Genomic DNA, 13,862 nt, shown 5'->3' with positions numbered 1-13,862 from the left:
ATTTCTGACCCAGAAGCAGCTGCATGTTACTCAACTCCTACTAACAGCAATGTTAACAAGTGGTCACAAAAGCGGGTTAAAGCAGAAACACTTTAAAAATAACCTCCACGGGCTAATTCTCAGCACGTGCTCCTACAACACAGCCCTTAAAAAACCAACAAAAAAACCCAACAAATCCTTACTCTGCAAAATAAGAGTCAGAACAAATGAATGACAAACAGCACAGAAAGAAACCAAGGATTCAGTCTACATACTGAAGTTGTGCCTGGGGCATTAAAGAAGCATTACAATGCCCTGCCAGCCAGAGACAGTATCATAGGAAGAGTCAAATCAGTACACTTGTATACCAGAACAAGTGCATCTGTATTACAACCTGGACCAATATAATACCAACGTCAAAACAATGGATCCCAAGATGTGGGAAGTCTTAAATCAAGCCCACAGGGCAGCACACTGTAAAAGCAAAAGTGAGAATGGGAAGGCAGCCGTTACAAAGATCTCTAGAGAACAGGTTTTGCTTTGGCAAGTTCAGTCATGTTATATATTTTTAAACAAAATGAGTCTCTTTGATTTAGCTAGTAATTTTTTATCACCATTTCAAAAGGATGTTTTCCTATGCAGACACCTGTTACACTCATGCCTGTTCTCACAGTGCCTTTGATTCAGCTGGTGGTACATTACAAACATCTTACACACACAGCTGAAGGGAAAGCTTTCCAAGAGAAAGTAAAATGGCAGCAGTGTGAATTATAGATGTCAACACCATGTTACATGAAAGTGTACTGGCAGGATGGAAGTCTAAACAGTTTGTCATGAGAGGAGCAAGTTATTTTAGTGAAGAACAATTGCTGAAAAGACTCACAAAAAAAAAAAAAGTTTTCCAACTTTAAAAATAATGTTATAAATTCAAATTAATATACTGGCTCTCTGTGAAGACTCTAGACAGATCTCTTTTGAGTTCAAAGACCAAATTTTTACTTGAATGCCTGAGATAAGGTTCAGAACCATCAGGTTCAGAAGCATTAATATTTTACTCATTCCTCTTCTCCAATTTGCTTCTGAATAACACTGTTCTATTTTAGCTATATTATATGTGTTTTTCCTGTATGGAACAAAACAGCTTTATATCTTAAAGGTACTCATGTTTATATATTTGTGTATGCTTCTTTAAAAGAAAATTTTCAAAGTGGTTATGTAGCCTATTCTGAAAAACTACTTTTAAAAATTAAAAAAAAAAAAAAACCAAACAAAACCCAGCTCAGGTGAGGCATCTAGAATGCAAAATTAACTTTGATAGAGAGGAAAAAACTGCTACTTTAACTGAAGTCAGTCCTGCAAGTCCAAAACTTTCCATGTCACAATAACAACTTCAAGTGCCCTTCTCCAAAATCTGGAAAAAAAAAAACCCCAAACCTAGTTGTTATAGACAGCAATATTGTAGTTTGGTAGTACCTAAAGGCAAGTCAAGAAATATGCTGTTCAAGAACACAACAAGCAAGCTCTCAGTAGTAGTTATGAACCAAGCTTGAGAATAATACCAATGACAGAAGGAAAGGTTTTTACAGGAGACATCTACTATATTTGCTTTATGATTCTAAATAATTGCATAAATTCTTATTTGTGTCTAGCATAATTGGATCAACACACGATGTCATAGCATAAGACAGCATGTGAACAATTGCATCACTTTATCTAGGGCCAAATCCCTGACCATTTAAAATAGGTAAAAGTTCCTATAGGTTTCCAAGGGATCAGTGCTTGCTCTTTTGAAAGCATTTATCTTAAATTTTTTTTATTGCTACATGTCATCACAGCATACCAAGCAAGAGAGAAAGTGAGGCACAAGCCTAAGCCATAGAGCTGACAAGCATATCACATTCTGTTTAGACTATGCTGTCCAAGATAAAACATCCTGTACAAGGACAACCAAAATTAATTTGAAACCACAAGCTTATTTATAGATACTACAGAACTTATAAATATTATGCTGCGTTATGCAAGTGTTTTATTTGGTTTTCTACAATCTGAGCAGCTTCAGATTTCTGATATAGTTTAATCTTCCTGAGAATTCTTGCTAAATCAGAGAAGTTTTGACAAGGCATCTTCCATGAGAAGAACCCAGAGCAGTGCCCATAAGTAAAAGAGTAAAATTTGTCTAACATTGTCTTAAGCTAATTGAGTCTTGAAAGACACACTACAATTGAAGTTGCCTGGAAGTGTTGACTTCCAGGTTTCCTCAGATGTAGCATACTGTGCTGTAGTAACTAGATTACAGGATGGCCTTCTACACCCAGAGGCAGATAGCTCTAGATGAGACAGCCAGGCAGGTCGGGGAGGAGGGGAGTATTCACCCTTTTCCAACTAATTTTGATATAAGATACATAGCAAAACCCCTTTACCAGTTTTGGAATTGATCATTTCTCAAAGCTACAGGAGCTAAAAAGGGCATTGCCAGGGGATGAGTTTTCCCACCCTTTTCCAAGCCAAGTTGCAAAGAGATGCAGAAGCAGCTTATTTTTAATCAATCAGATCATCAGAAGAGGGTTTTTGTTGGGGCTGTCTTTTTGGACAAGAATATAACTTTCCAGATTACCTGAAAACTAGTTCTGATGGTGCATCAAGCAGATTTAAACTAATAAAACTTGATCAGAGAGTGTAAATTGGCAAGGGGCAGGATCTGCCACTAATGAATAGCAGCACCCTTCTGCACAAGCTTTCCTATTGAAAGAAATTTACCCAACATGGTAGAACATGCTAGGTGCAATTAGATACTTGAATATGAATTAGGTCAGATTAGATGTGAAATCTGATGTCATTAGCTCTCGAGTTATTTTGGACTGGGTTCCACCAGTTGCTTGCAAAAAGCCCTACTGGAATCAAGGGGAACAAGCAAGTTGCTACTCAGCATGAGCAACAAGGTTTTGTTTCCGTTTTGTTTTTTTAAATATAAATTTTGGAGTTTAATCTTTGCTTCTCTTGAGGCTCTGCTCTACACTGCATCTATAAGACGTATCAATTCAGCTATTTGGAGATCTTTGTTTTGTGTCTCACTGAATGCAAGAAGTGAGACTGGAGCTGATCCAAGTTTCCTTTTAATCTAGTGCACGTTGTGACATAAACCAGGGCCAGCTGTTTCACAGGATGGGGCAGATTAGCCTCAAACTAGGCAGTTATGTAACAATTTGCATTTAGAGAAAGTTTTGCCTAATTCTTTTTGGTTTGGAAGTAACATTATTCCCAAACATCATAGTCCCCTGCTTAGTTACACAAGTGACACAGATCTGTGGACTAATAAATAGACACATACACACTTAGTCTCAGATGAAATGCCTAGTAAAATGAACTCACTTGAACCTGCATTTTATTAAGTCCAAGTGATATGTAGAAGCCAAGAACAAAGGTCAAAACCTGGGAAACTATATCCTTGAATGCAGTGACACAGAAGACCTACAGGTGGACTGCTAATTGAACATGCTCCAAATTCAGCATCTTGATCACTGGAAGCATAAGCAAAAAAACATCTAGCAGTAATAGAGAAGTGGTATTACCTGCCTGTATAATATTAATTAAAACATTATTAAAAACACTGACCACTTTAAAGAAAAATCGTAGCAAGTTTGAATGGGTCCAGAAAAAAATTACAAGATCTAAAATAAGAAATACAGTAACTCAACTTCTAAGGGTTGTATTTTGATCAGTCTACTACTGCCTGGGAAGCAGGGATGTTTCAGCAGAGGGCTTTATAACAGGAGGGCATTAGGGAAAGCCTATGGCTAGAAGCCAAAATAAAAAAATGTTTAAAAACCACACACCTCATTCAGTCTTAACAGGGAGCAATTGGAACAACTTAAGAGCATGATAGAACATTCCTTCAAATCCTTACATAAGGGCTGTCCAACTGGCAGCCCCTGAAGGGTTAGCACATGGCCTAAGTTCCTGGCATAGCTGCCACGGGGCTCTTCCAGCTCCCCTGCTCTCCTCCAGCTTCTACTTCATGCTCCTGCTCCAGGGGGCTCAGAAAGGGGGAGGGGCAGCTGCCAGGGATGCCTGCACAGCCAAGAGTGGAGTTGGGAGCCAGGTTGCCCACACTGCACATGCAAGGGAAGAGCTACACCTTGTGGACTGTGGCCCACACAGCCTGTGGCCCCCACTGCCTGCAAGTTGCACAGCCCTGCCATACATCAAAACTAGACAGCTTTCTACAAAGACAAGCTAAAAGCTCACGTACAGTGATTATGGAATTAATGGGATAGGTGCTCTAGCCTTCATTATGCTAGAAGATCATGAGATTCCCTTCCAAGTGTACAAGCTGACACAAAGAACGAGCCTCCTTCAAAGTGCATCTTTCGTTTCCATGGCTCAGTTACATTCTGTTAGGCCTCTACTTTCAAATTATACAAGTTTGTAATATAAAAGGTGCGTCACAGCAAAGACTCATTTATTATGAGCACTCCACTTTCTAAAATTCTTTCAGTGTGGTTTTATGTTGAAAACAAAATGTCAGAAGCCAACACAAGGTGACCACACAGGTTTGATTGATTTCATGCAGGGCTCTCTACTGGTCTGGACATCTGCAGCAAGGCAGCAGCAATTAATCTTGTCACTGCTCACCCACTACCAAACTTTTAGATGTGTGGGAAGATCCAGTGGCCAGATCTGGCCAGCAAGCCAAAGGTTGGGCACAACTGAGTTAACCATCTGTCTTTCTCTGAAATAAATACAAGTTGTTCAAATAGTTTAATTTACCTAGCAGAATTCCTCTGGTAGTCATCTATACCACCTAGCTTGGACATATCCTTAAGAATGTGCCCTTCCTAGGGAATGAGGACCATAAAGGTAGTCTTGATAAGGAAGCTTGTTCCAACTTACAAGCAGGCCCCCCAACCCCGAACAAGGCCTTTCCAGCAGCATACTTAACTCCACTTCTCACCAAGCCAGCAGGCCTTGCCAGTCCAGATGCCAGCACTGCCACCTCATCAACACAACTCATACCACAGGGGAAATATATGACAGCCAGGATTCATTCACTTGCTCCTCTACCTTCCTAACATATCCCATCACCATATATGCAATCTACACTGGACAGAGAGGATAACCCTTATGTGAAAGAATGAGTGGACACTGATCTTCAGGTCCAGAAAGACATAAAAGCTTGTGGCAGAACACTTTAGCATCTCTGGACATTCCTTCCCTGACCTCAGAGTTGCTGTCCTTATATAAAATTTGAAGAACTAACTTGAACATGAAGTGGCAGAACAAGACATCATCCATGGACTCCACCGCGTTGAAGATGGTTTCAAATATAGATTATATAGATAATAGCTACTCCAGGTAACAGGATAATAAACATATGGCGAGACACAAGAACTAACAGTTGGAGTTAACTAACCTTGGCATCCCTATTGACTTTTTCAACCCACTTCTTTGCCTCTCACTAATGTCCTGTCCTTGCCCTCTGTATTTAAAAATTCCTCTCAATTTTAAACTCTTTCTTCTGCAGATGCATTCAGTTTGACTAAATGAAAGCTCATGACTCTCAACCAGTTAGTTTCTACCATGCCACCCAGCCCAATGTTCTAGTTAGCAAAGCACTACACAGAGGCTTGGATCAGTGCTACGTACTGCACAAATAGTCATTGCCCCAGAAGTTGGCAATAGAAAACAAAGCTCAATGCGACAAATGCAACATAAAAAGACAAAAGGAGAGGAAAATGGAATGAAGTTAGATCAGTTATACAGTAAGATGTCAAGTTTGGTACTTCAATGCTAAGAATTTTAGGGAAATAATTCACCAGATGTTACCATTTTCATTAGATGCCCAAGCAACTGCAGTAGGGAGAAGCTAACTGCTAACCAAAACCTGCATTCCCATTCAGCAGAACAAAAATTCATAAACTCCAATCCAAGTCCAAGCTATCTCTTCACTGCCAAATAGCAGGATTGTTCTCTGCTCCTGTGTCCCTGTCCCAGGAGCTTCCCCAAAGCTGCAGCGTATCAGTCTGCAGCAGCACAGTACAGCACAGCACAGCAAAGGAGTGAAAGAGTAACTAAGCATCCTGCACCAAACAGCAGATTAGCCCTGGGTCACATGGCAGTCATCTGTCACCCAAGACAAAGCCCATAACTCAAGCAACTGCTGCAAGTTAATGCCATAGTACACAGAGATGGTTTGAAAAATGTATCCTATATGTAAGTCTCCAATTATAGAAACATATTCTCTAAACAAAGGATTAAAAGACCCCCACACTATGTTTTGTGCATTTCAGAGGTTAATGATCTTCAGACACTAAAGGGCACCACAAGACTAGCTTCAGACTTGAGTATGTAGGTGCAGAAATGAACTCGCTCTTACCAAGTGACTGAAAAAAAAACATACAACATGCTGTCACCATGGACTGATCAATTGTTTGCTTTAACTATTATGCTAACAATGACTTCCTCTACTCAACCAGCACTGATCAAATCTCATGACTAAAGAAACTACACTCACCAAGAAGTGTATGCTTTCTGTCACTAATTTATAAACTAAAAAAAGATACAAAACCCTTTTTACTCTGGGCAGAAGCAGCTTTCCTTTTCCAGTTCAGGATAAGCCATCCATTTCTGCAAAACTCTAGTTTTTCTAAGTGGTAGCTGAGTTTTTAACCCCTTTCAGTTACAAAAGGAATAATACTTGAAGAAATGGCACTGCATCATTTTGACAGGCTGGAAAATTTAGGAAGGCAGTTTCAGTGCACTTACAAGCTGCTCATACTCCCTTGCACCCAAGAAACAGGATTAAATACATGGGTAGTCCTTTTCACTGTTTCTGTTCAAAACCTTGACTGTGTCAACTTCACCTGCTTTCACAGCTGCAAAAGTATGTGTTGCAAAAGCACTGGAGAAATCCAGCTTCTACAGCTAGCTTTTGAAAGCAGTTCCTCCCAGCAGCCAGGGTAGTATTGCAAGATGGCCTCTTTCTCCATAGAAAGGCTGCCATACTTTGGAAGTGAACATAAAAGAACTTCAGCACAAAGAGAAGGATCAACCATGCTGAGTTGAAGGTAACTCTCTCTTACGGGAGGGAGGTTATGATTCCTCTAGGAAGTAAGGCTATAGCTAAGATGACCATAATAAATTTGAGGGAAAAATCAGGGACAGAGGGATGCCAGCACACACGTACACTCCCCACCCTCCACCACAGCCACCCAGGAATGGGGCTGGGCAAGACAGCACAGCACATGCGTACACACACACCCCTCATACCCGCTGACCCCATGGCTCCTAGGAGTGGTGCCAGGCAGAACAGTGTGGCATGTGGTCACGCACACAAAGACCCCACAGCTCTTTCCCCCATCCCAATTCTACTGCACAAGCAGACCTGGGAGCAGCATGCTAACTGGGCTCCCTGGAAAAAGCAGAAGCAGAAGTCCCGAACTGGCATGAACCCACCCACACATGCCTAGGTCCTGAGTCAGAAGCGAGGCACATGCAGGTGGATTCACGCCAATTTAGTACTTTTGCTTTAATTTTCTCCAACAGCTGAGACAGCCTTCAAAAGCCAGGACTGTCCCCAAGGTGGGACATATGGTCACATAGATATAGCCCATAAACCATGACTTAGTTCATTGCAGTTGAGGACTCCAAAACTTTATCTTGCAATACTCGTTTCTTTCTTGTAAACAGGAAGACTGAAAAAACATTTTCTCGCCAAGATCCTTAAAAAGCGTTACCAATTCCACACAAGTAAGCTAATGTATAGAAGAGAAAGAGACCTAGAGATGGCTCTTCTAAATGTCACATATAATGGGTTCTTAACTGAGCAAACTCCCCCACACCTTACCCAACTGCCTGCTTGAAACAGTACTGCTCTAAAACCTCTAACTCAACTATGCTGTCTCATTTCCTGTAAACAAAGGAACCATGCGAATTCACCTTCTACTGTGTTCCAGCTGCAGTCCCCCTCCCGCAAATCTTTGTCATAGTACTCCTATTAGCAGGATCTCTGCTAACTGCATATTTAGCAAGGACAAAGCACAAGACCAAAGTCCTTGGGGGCCACACATACACAAAAAAAAAAAATCTAGCTTTTGTTTGCACAGAACCTAGCATGTGGGGACACTTCCAAAAACCAGAATAGACAAGCCAAACCCATCAAGGCACAGCCAATATAAACAGTATTTTCCAGAACAGCCACTCAATCCTGTTCCTTTAGGTAGAGTCCCTTTATCTGGTCTCCCCTTTTAATATTGTACCTCACTTTTCCATCTTCTTCCTCAAACTGGTACAGCCATCAAAGTAGTCATAAATCTTACTACATTGAGAGCAATGTGGCTCCATTGCCAGAGCAACATTACATCAGAACATGGCATCTACTTTCTTTATTATACCATTCCCCAGAAGGTATAACTTAAATGCCAATAAGTATTTTTCAGGGATGCATTTGGTTGCCATGTTAGTCTGAGTTGAAAAGAAATGCAAAACCCTAGAACTCTTGGTTCAGAGATGATACTTTCTATTAGACCAACTAAAAAAAATAACCACTTGTGTTGCCACTTACTATGCAGTTAAACTGAGTGCAATTCCTACAAAATAGATAGTAGGCTAGGTACCAAAGCAGGTTCTGCACCTAAACTCTAGATGTCTACATACTAGTTATTACAGTGTAACCTAAAGGCCAAAGTCTGGACCAACATCTTGTTATGTAGTTAAAGCAAACTACTTTTTTATCCAGTATGAATTTAAGTAGAATCCACTGTAAACAGATTATGTCCCTGAAGTATGTTAAATGAAGTGGCACAACAGCTGTTGAGAACTTCACATTTTACAACACATCCCTTACTTCGTAATCCAGTCTTCACCTTCTTGATTCACAAGCCTTTTTAGGAGTTCAGCAGTTCTGGCCACAGACCCAAGGCAGACAACCAGGCCAACAAAGACAAAACAAATCAATGTGCTTCCAGCAGCTCAGCTGTAGCAGCTGTCACCAGAGCACAAAGTGTATGCTAGAAAGACACCAGCTGCTGAGACTGCTGCATCTGGCATACACATGGGAGAGGCCACACGTGTCTTCTACTGACTGCTAAATGGCAGCAAGACTTTTACTGTGCTTGGTGAAGGTGGTGTAACTGCTGGTAAAAGAAGGGAACGGGTTCTGCTGTGGCACAGCAGCCGGGTGTGGGCATGCATACAAGACGCTGTAATGAGGATGAGGCTTAGGATGTCAGATTCTTCCACAGCACCTAAAACATGAATTTGCAATGCTAAGACCAAGCAAAATTAAGGTAGAGGTGATGACTCAAAAAGCACAAACCCAATGTTTTTCTCTGGATATAACCTTACAAAACAAAGGATTTCAAGGTTTCCCAAGCAATGTTTAATTTAGCCGAGTAGTTCATGAAGTTTCTTTGACAGACACCCTTTCCAAAATCTGTCTTTAAACAAACAAACAGAAATAATTTTCCCTATATTTTTTGTTTATCTGGTTCCAAATTGAAAAAGTCACCTCTATCTGGACTGATGCTAAAGTAGAAACAATGCTGAATTTACTGCTGTGACTTGGACATGGACATTTCAAGAACAAGGTGCTTCATTCAGAGATGTTTCACCACTCCGTGTTTTTTCTGAAAGGACTATGCTATAATTTAACAGTGCTTGAAGGCTACCAGCTCACTAATCACTATGCAATACAGGGCAACTAGCACTGAACCCCCTTCTATTTCCCAATGAGTGGCATTTTTTTTTTTTTTTTTTTAAACTGGCAGTGAATTAAAGTAGGTAAGAACCCTGCCCAAGTGCTACAGGAGGACTCTGAAAAGTCAAGTACAGAAGTTCACACATTGGCCAGCCACAAATAACCAGTTTACAGCAACACCTCATAAGGCGTGGTGCAAGTTAGACACATCTCTGTTCTTTCAAGCACATATTAGGTGACTGCACTGGATTCCAAGATTAAAAATAGCAAGCAAAAAGGTCCTATATTGTTGTCTAAAGATATCACATATCAGTGAACTGAAACCATGTTTTTTGTTTGTTTGTTTGAAGGCCACTACTATGGGATCTCAGTTTCAGACTCATGCAGGGTTACAAGAATAGGGTCAGCAAGGACAGCAGAGGAATGGCAGCACATATCCACTCTCCCACACAATGTCTATGGTGGGATAGCTGTGGCCACTTGTTGCAGTTTAAGAACCCTGATAACCTCATTCCAAAGACTACATGAATTTAGAGAACAAACAAACAAAAAAAAAAAAAAAAAATCAGGATAAATATAGCATGAATGTACGTGGATCTTCAAGCAAGCAAGTTGGATTTTAATACATTAAGCACTGATTTATATTCTGATCTATTTCCAGAGATTAACAACTAAAAGCACCTAAGGTTTAGCTAAAAAAAAATATCCTCTAATAAAAAAAAAAATAATGTTTAAGAAGCTTTCCTGTCTAACACTTAAAGAATTCAGGTCTTTTAAAAATTTTAATCCACACACAATTAAGTGACTGCATATCAAAACATGACAGAAACAGTTCATTTATGTGGCACCTACATGCCTTTTAAAGGAGGTGAATTCTACAAACACTCCTAATTTGTAAACGCCTATTTGTTAAAAAACACCAACCAAGATATCAGACAAATCTGAACAGATTAACAAGGTTTCATTAAACTCGTGATTTATTAACATACTCATGGGTACTCTCTTAAAAGAGTCATTCCTATTAAAAATATACTGAAAGGCTGCTGGTTACATAGGACATCTTCAAGTGCCAGAAACATATTTTTTGTTCCCTTGGAAGTACTAGCCAGTTAGTCTATAACTTGCTCTTTTTAGTGCTGCTGACAAGTAAAGGAAATAATTGCTTATCTATCTCGGCAAGGATTTCTTGGGGCGATATCCTTAACTGGACCAACTGCATAGTTGGCCTACGGGTAGGCAAGCTTTTGAACATAAGCCATGAAGAAAAGTGCCTTGCATTCAAAAGCTTGTCATGAAAACATACGAACTGCTATTTATTACTGAGTCAGACCACAGGTCCACTGTACCCAATATCTTGTGTCACTGCATGTCTATCTGGAGTGACCAGGCTGCAGTTCCTTCACTGCCTCCGCAATCTCCTGCACAGGATCTGGCTGCACTTCCCCCCTCACCCATTTGTTTACACGCTTCCCATCTATGGCCTCACTAAGTCCTGGGACCTCCTGGCCAACCTCCTACTGGCCCAAGCTGGCAAAATATATGACTAGGAAGGAAGCTCTGGCCAGGAAAACTATCAGGGGTTGCGGGGCCACTTTCTTATCCACTGACCATTCACCTCTGGATGGAGTTTCACTGGCCAGCATCCACTGGCTCCTTGAACTCATTTGAGGACCACTGGGTACTGGCCAGCATACTCTGCTCAATGTCCCACTTTGGTGCGCTTGTATTCAACCTACGGCACTCAGTCCTGTCCCTGTGTTGTCTTCCTGTTGTTCCAAGCGATCACTGAGATCCCCTTCATGGCCTCCATCAAGGAGGGGCGGAAAAGGTTATAGCTGTACTTGGTAGGCTTTAGCCCATGTTCCAGACTGGTGCATCAAAAGGCCTGTGTCAGTGTGCATGCTGCCAGGAGAGTGAACCAGGTCTGACCAGGCCCTCGCTACCCACCTCACTGCTCCTCTCTCCCTTATGGCCTCCAGCACAGACAGCATTTTGCACCTGTTCCAAGAAGGGGGCGAATGCTTCATCTTGTGTACCAACATACCCACGCTTCAGATTGGTACTGGGGCCGCTTTAGCTAAATCTTGCTAAAGGAGCTGAAGTGCCCCCACAGCCACTATGAAATGTGGGGACCAGGGTTCAAGTTACACTTGAATTCTTGTGGGGAGGGGGTCTGTGGCAACGGCAGTTTAAATGAGCTCCCCAGACCTGAGCTGCTTAGAAAGGCACAGAGTTGGCAGGGGGGTCTCATCTTTTATGGGGCAGCTCAGTCCCCCCCACGTTTCAAACCCCGGTGGGGACATGATACACAAGACGCAGGAGGCTGGCTCCAGAGCGTGTCCAGGCATCCTCAAGTCCATGAAGCGGAGACGCAGAGGCTACCCCTCACTGCCACGCCCGGCCCAGCCCAGCCCAGCCCCGCTCAGCCGCGGGCTCCCGCTGCCGCGAGCTGCGCCCTCCACCACAGCCGGACAGAAACTCCAACTCGAGCCCAACTACACAGCCGCCCAATAAAGAGACACATCAACACCGACAAGTCCTGGCCGACCGCACCTCCCCTTGCGCCGGGAATGCAGCACCACACGGGCACCCCACGCCTGCCCGGGGGACGCGGGAAGAGACCCACTTGCGAGGGGGAGGAGCCCCGCGCCCGTGGACGGGAGGACACCGCCCGGCTCCGCACAACCACCTCCCCCTGCCTCTGGGGACCCCGCGCCCGCCCCGGCTCTCACCTCTGCGCGGGGAAGACAGACAGCACGAGCAGAGCCGCCGCAGGGATCGGTCCTGCAGCGTCGCCGCTTGATTCTCTCATCAGCCTCCGCGGCGCCCTCAAGCCGGGCCGAGGGGCGGGGCCGAGGGTGGGCCACGCCCCCGGTCACGTGAGGGCGCTGCTCGGGCTACTGGTGCGGCCCGGGGGGGCGGGGCGCTCGGGTGGCCCTGCCCCTTCCGGGGAACACCCCCGCCCCACCCACACACACTATTGGCTCCAGCTCCAATCTCCCCTGTTGCAGCTTGAGGCCTTGCCCCTAGAGCTGCCCCCACAGCTGCAGACAAAAGCCCATGTTCTCCCTCTCCCCACTAGCTCTGCCTGTTTTCAACCGGGGGATTTCCCGCTCTTCTGGGCTTTGCTGCTTGCTGCGGCCCCCCTTTTCTGCCATATGTGGCAAGGTGTTTTTAAGCGCCGCCACAGCGTGGCCTACAGCTAAGGCTGGGGACTCCAATTGGGCTTGTGCCAATTCCCCTGCTAAGCAAAAGACTGGGAAAGGGCCAGTGAAGTGCCTCTCTTAAGGCAAGAAGGACCCCCACTGGGGAACTACAGGCAGGTTAGCCTCACCTCAATACCTGGGAAGCTACAGGCACACATCCTAGGAAAGGCTGTTTGCAAGCATCATGAGGAGGAAAGGCTGATGGCAAGCAGCCAGCATGGATTTATGACAAACAAATCTTGTCGAACAAGCCTGATGTCCTCCACTCACTGCTTGGGTGGATGAAGGGAATGCTGTGCATGGTGCATCTGGACTTCAGCAAGCCTTTTTACAAGGACTTCAGCAAGGCTTTTCTCTTAAATTAGAGAAATGTGGGCTGGATAAAACTACCACAAGGTGGATAGGTATCTGTGAGCAATAGGTACATAAGCAAAGGGTAATTATTAACCAGTCCGTGTCAGAATGGCAGGAAGGGTTGAGTGGAGTCCCACAGGGGTCTGTCCTGAGCCCAGTGGTGTTCAACGTAATTATTAATGATTTGGATGCTGGCACAAACAGTTTCTTGAACAAGTTTGCAGGTGACATGAAACTGGGAGGGGTTGTGAACTCATTGGGAGATACGAGCACAATTCAGAAGGATCTCAACAGTTTGGACAATTGGGCTAGAAATAACAAGATGAAATCCAATGCAGACAAATGCAAGATGCTGAAACTCAGGTGGAATAATAAAAAACATAAATACAAAATGGGGGACACCTAGCTGGATGGCAGCTCTATGGAAAAGGACTGGGGAGTCTTGGTGGACCAGAGACGAATCTGCAGTGCGATGCAGCCCCATAAAAGGCAAGTGTGATTTTGGGCTGCATCAACAGAAACATTAGGTGCAGGACATGGCAGGTGATAGTGCCTTTCTACTTGGCACTGATTGAGGCCTTATCTGGGGTACTGTTTGCAGTTTGGGGCTCCACATTCTAAAATGATAC

General features: G+C 43.5%; 1 protein-coding gene across 3 annotated transcripts in view; it reads right to left on the bottom strand.

The window, feature by feature from the left end:
• The window catches only part of OSBPL8 (oxysterol binding protein like 8), a 139,068-nt gene extending 126,548 nt beyond the window's left edge, over positions 1-12,520 (bottom strand). For 2 of the 3 annotated variants that reach the window (XM_019543178.1, XM_019543179.1), the window contains exon 1: positions 12,406-12,519. The gene's annotated coding sequence lies outside the window, so the exon portion shown is untranslated. Of the gene's footprint in view, positions 1-12,405 lie in introns of all 3 variants that reach the window. The other variant, XM_019543184.1, reaches the window with a different exon arrangement.
• Positions 12,521-13,862: the final 1,342 nt, after the last annotated feature.

The sequence above is a fragment of the Crocodylus porosus genome, unplaced genomic scaffold, assembly GCF_001723895.1.
Source record: "Crocodylus porosus isolate Cpor-Errol unplaced genomic scaffold, CroPor_comp1, whole genome shotgun sequence".
Classification (NCBI taxonomy): Eukaryota; Metazoa; Chordata; order Crocodylia; family Crocodylidae; genus Crocodylus; species Crocodylus porosus.
The sequence above is the reverse complement of the archived record's forward strand: the minus strand, read 5'-3'. Positions and strand labels throughout refer to the sequence as shown.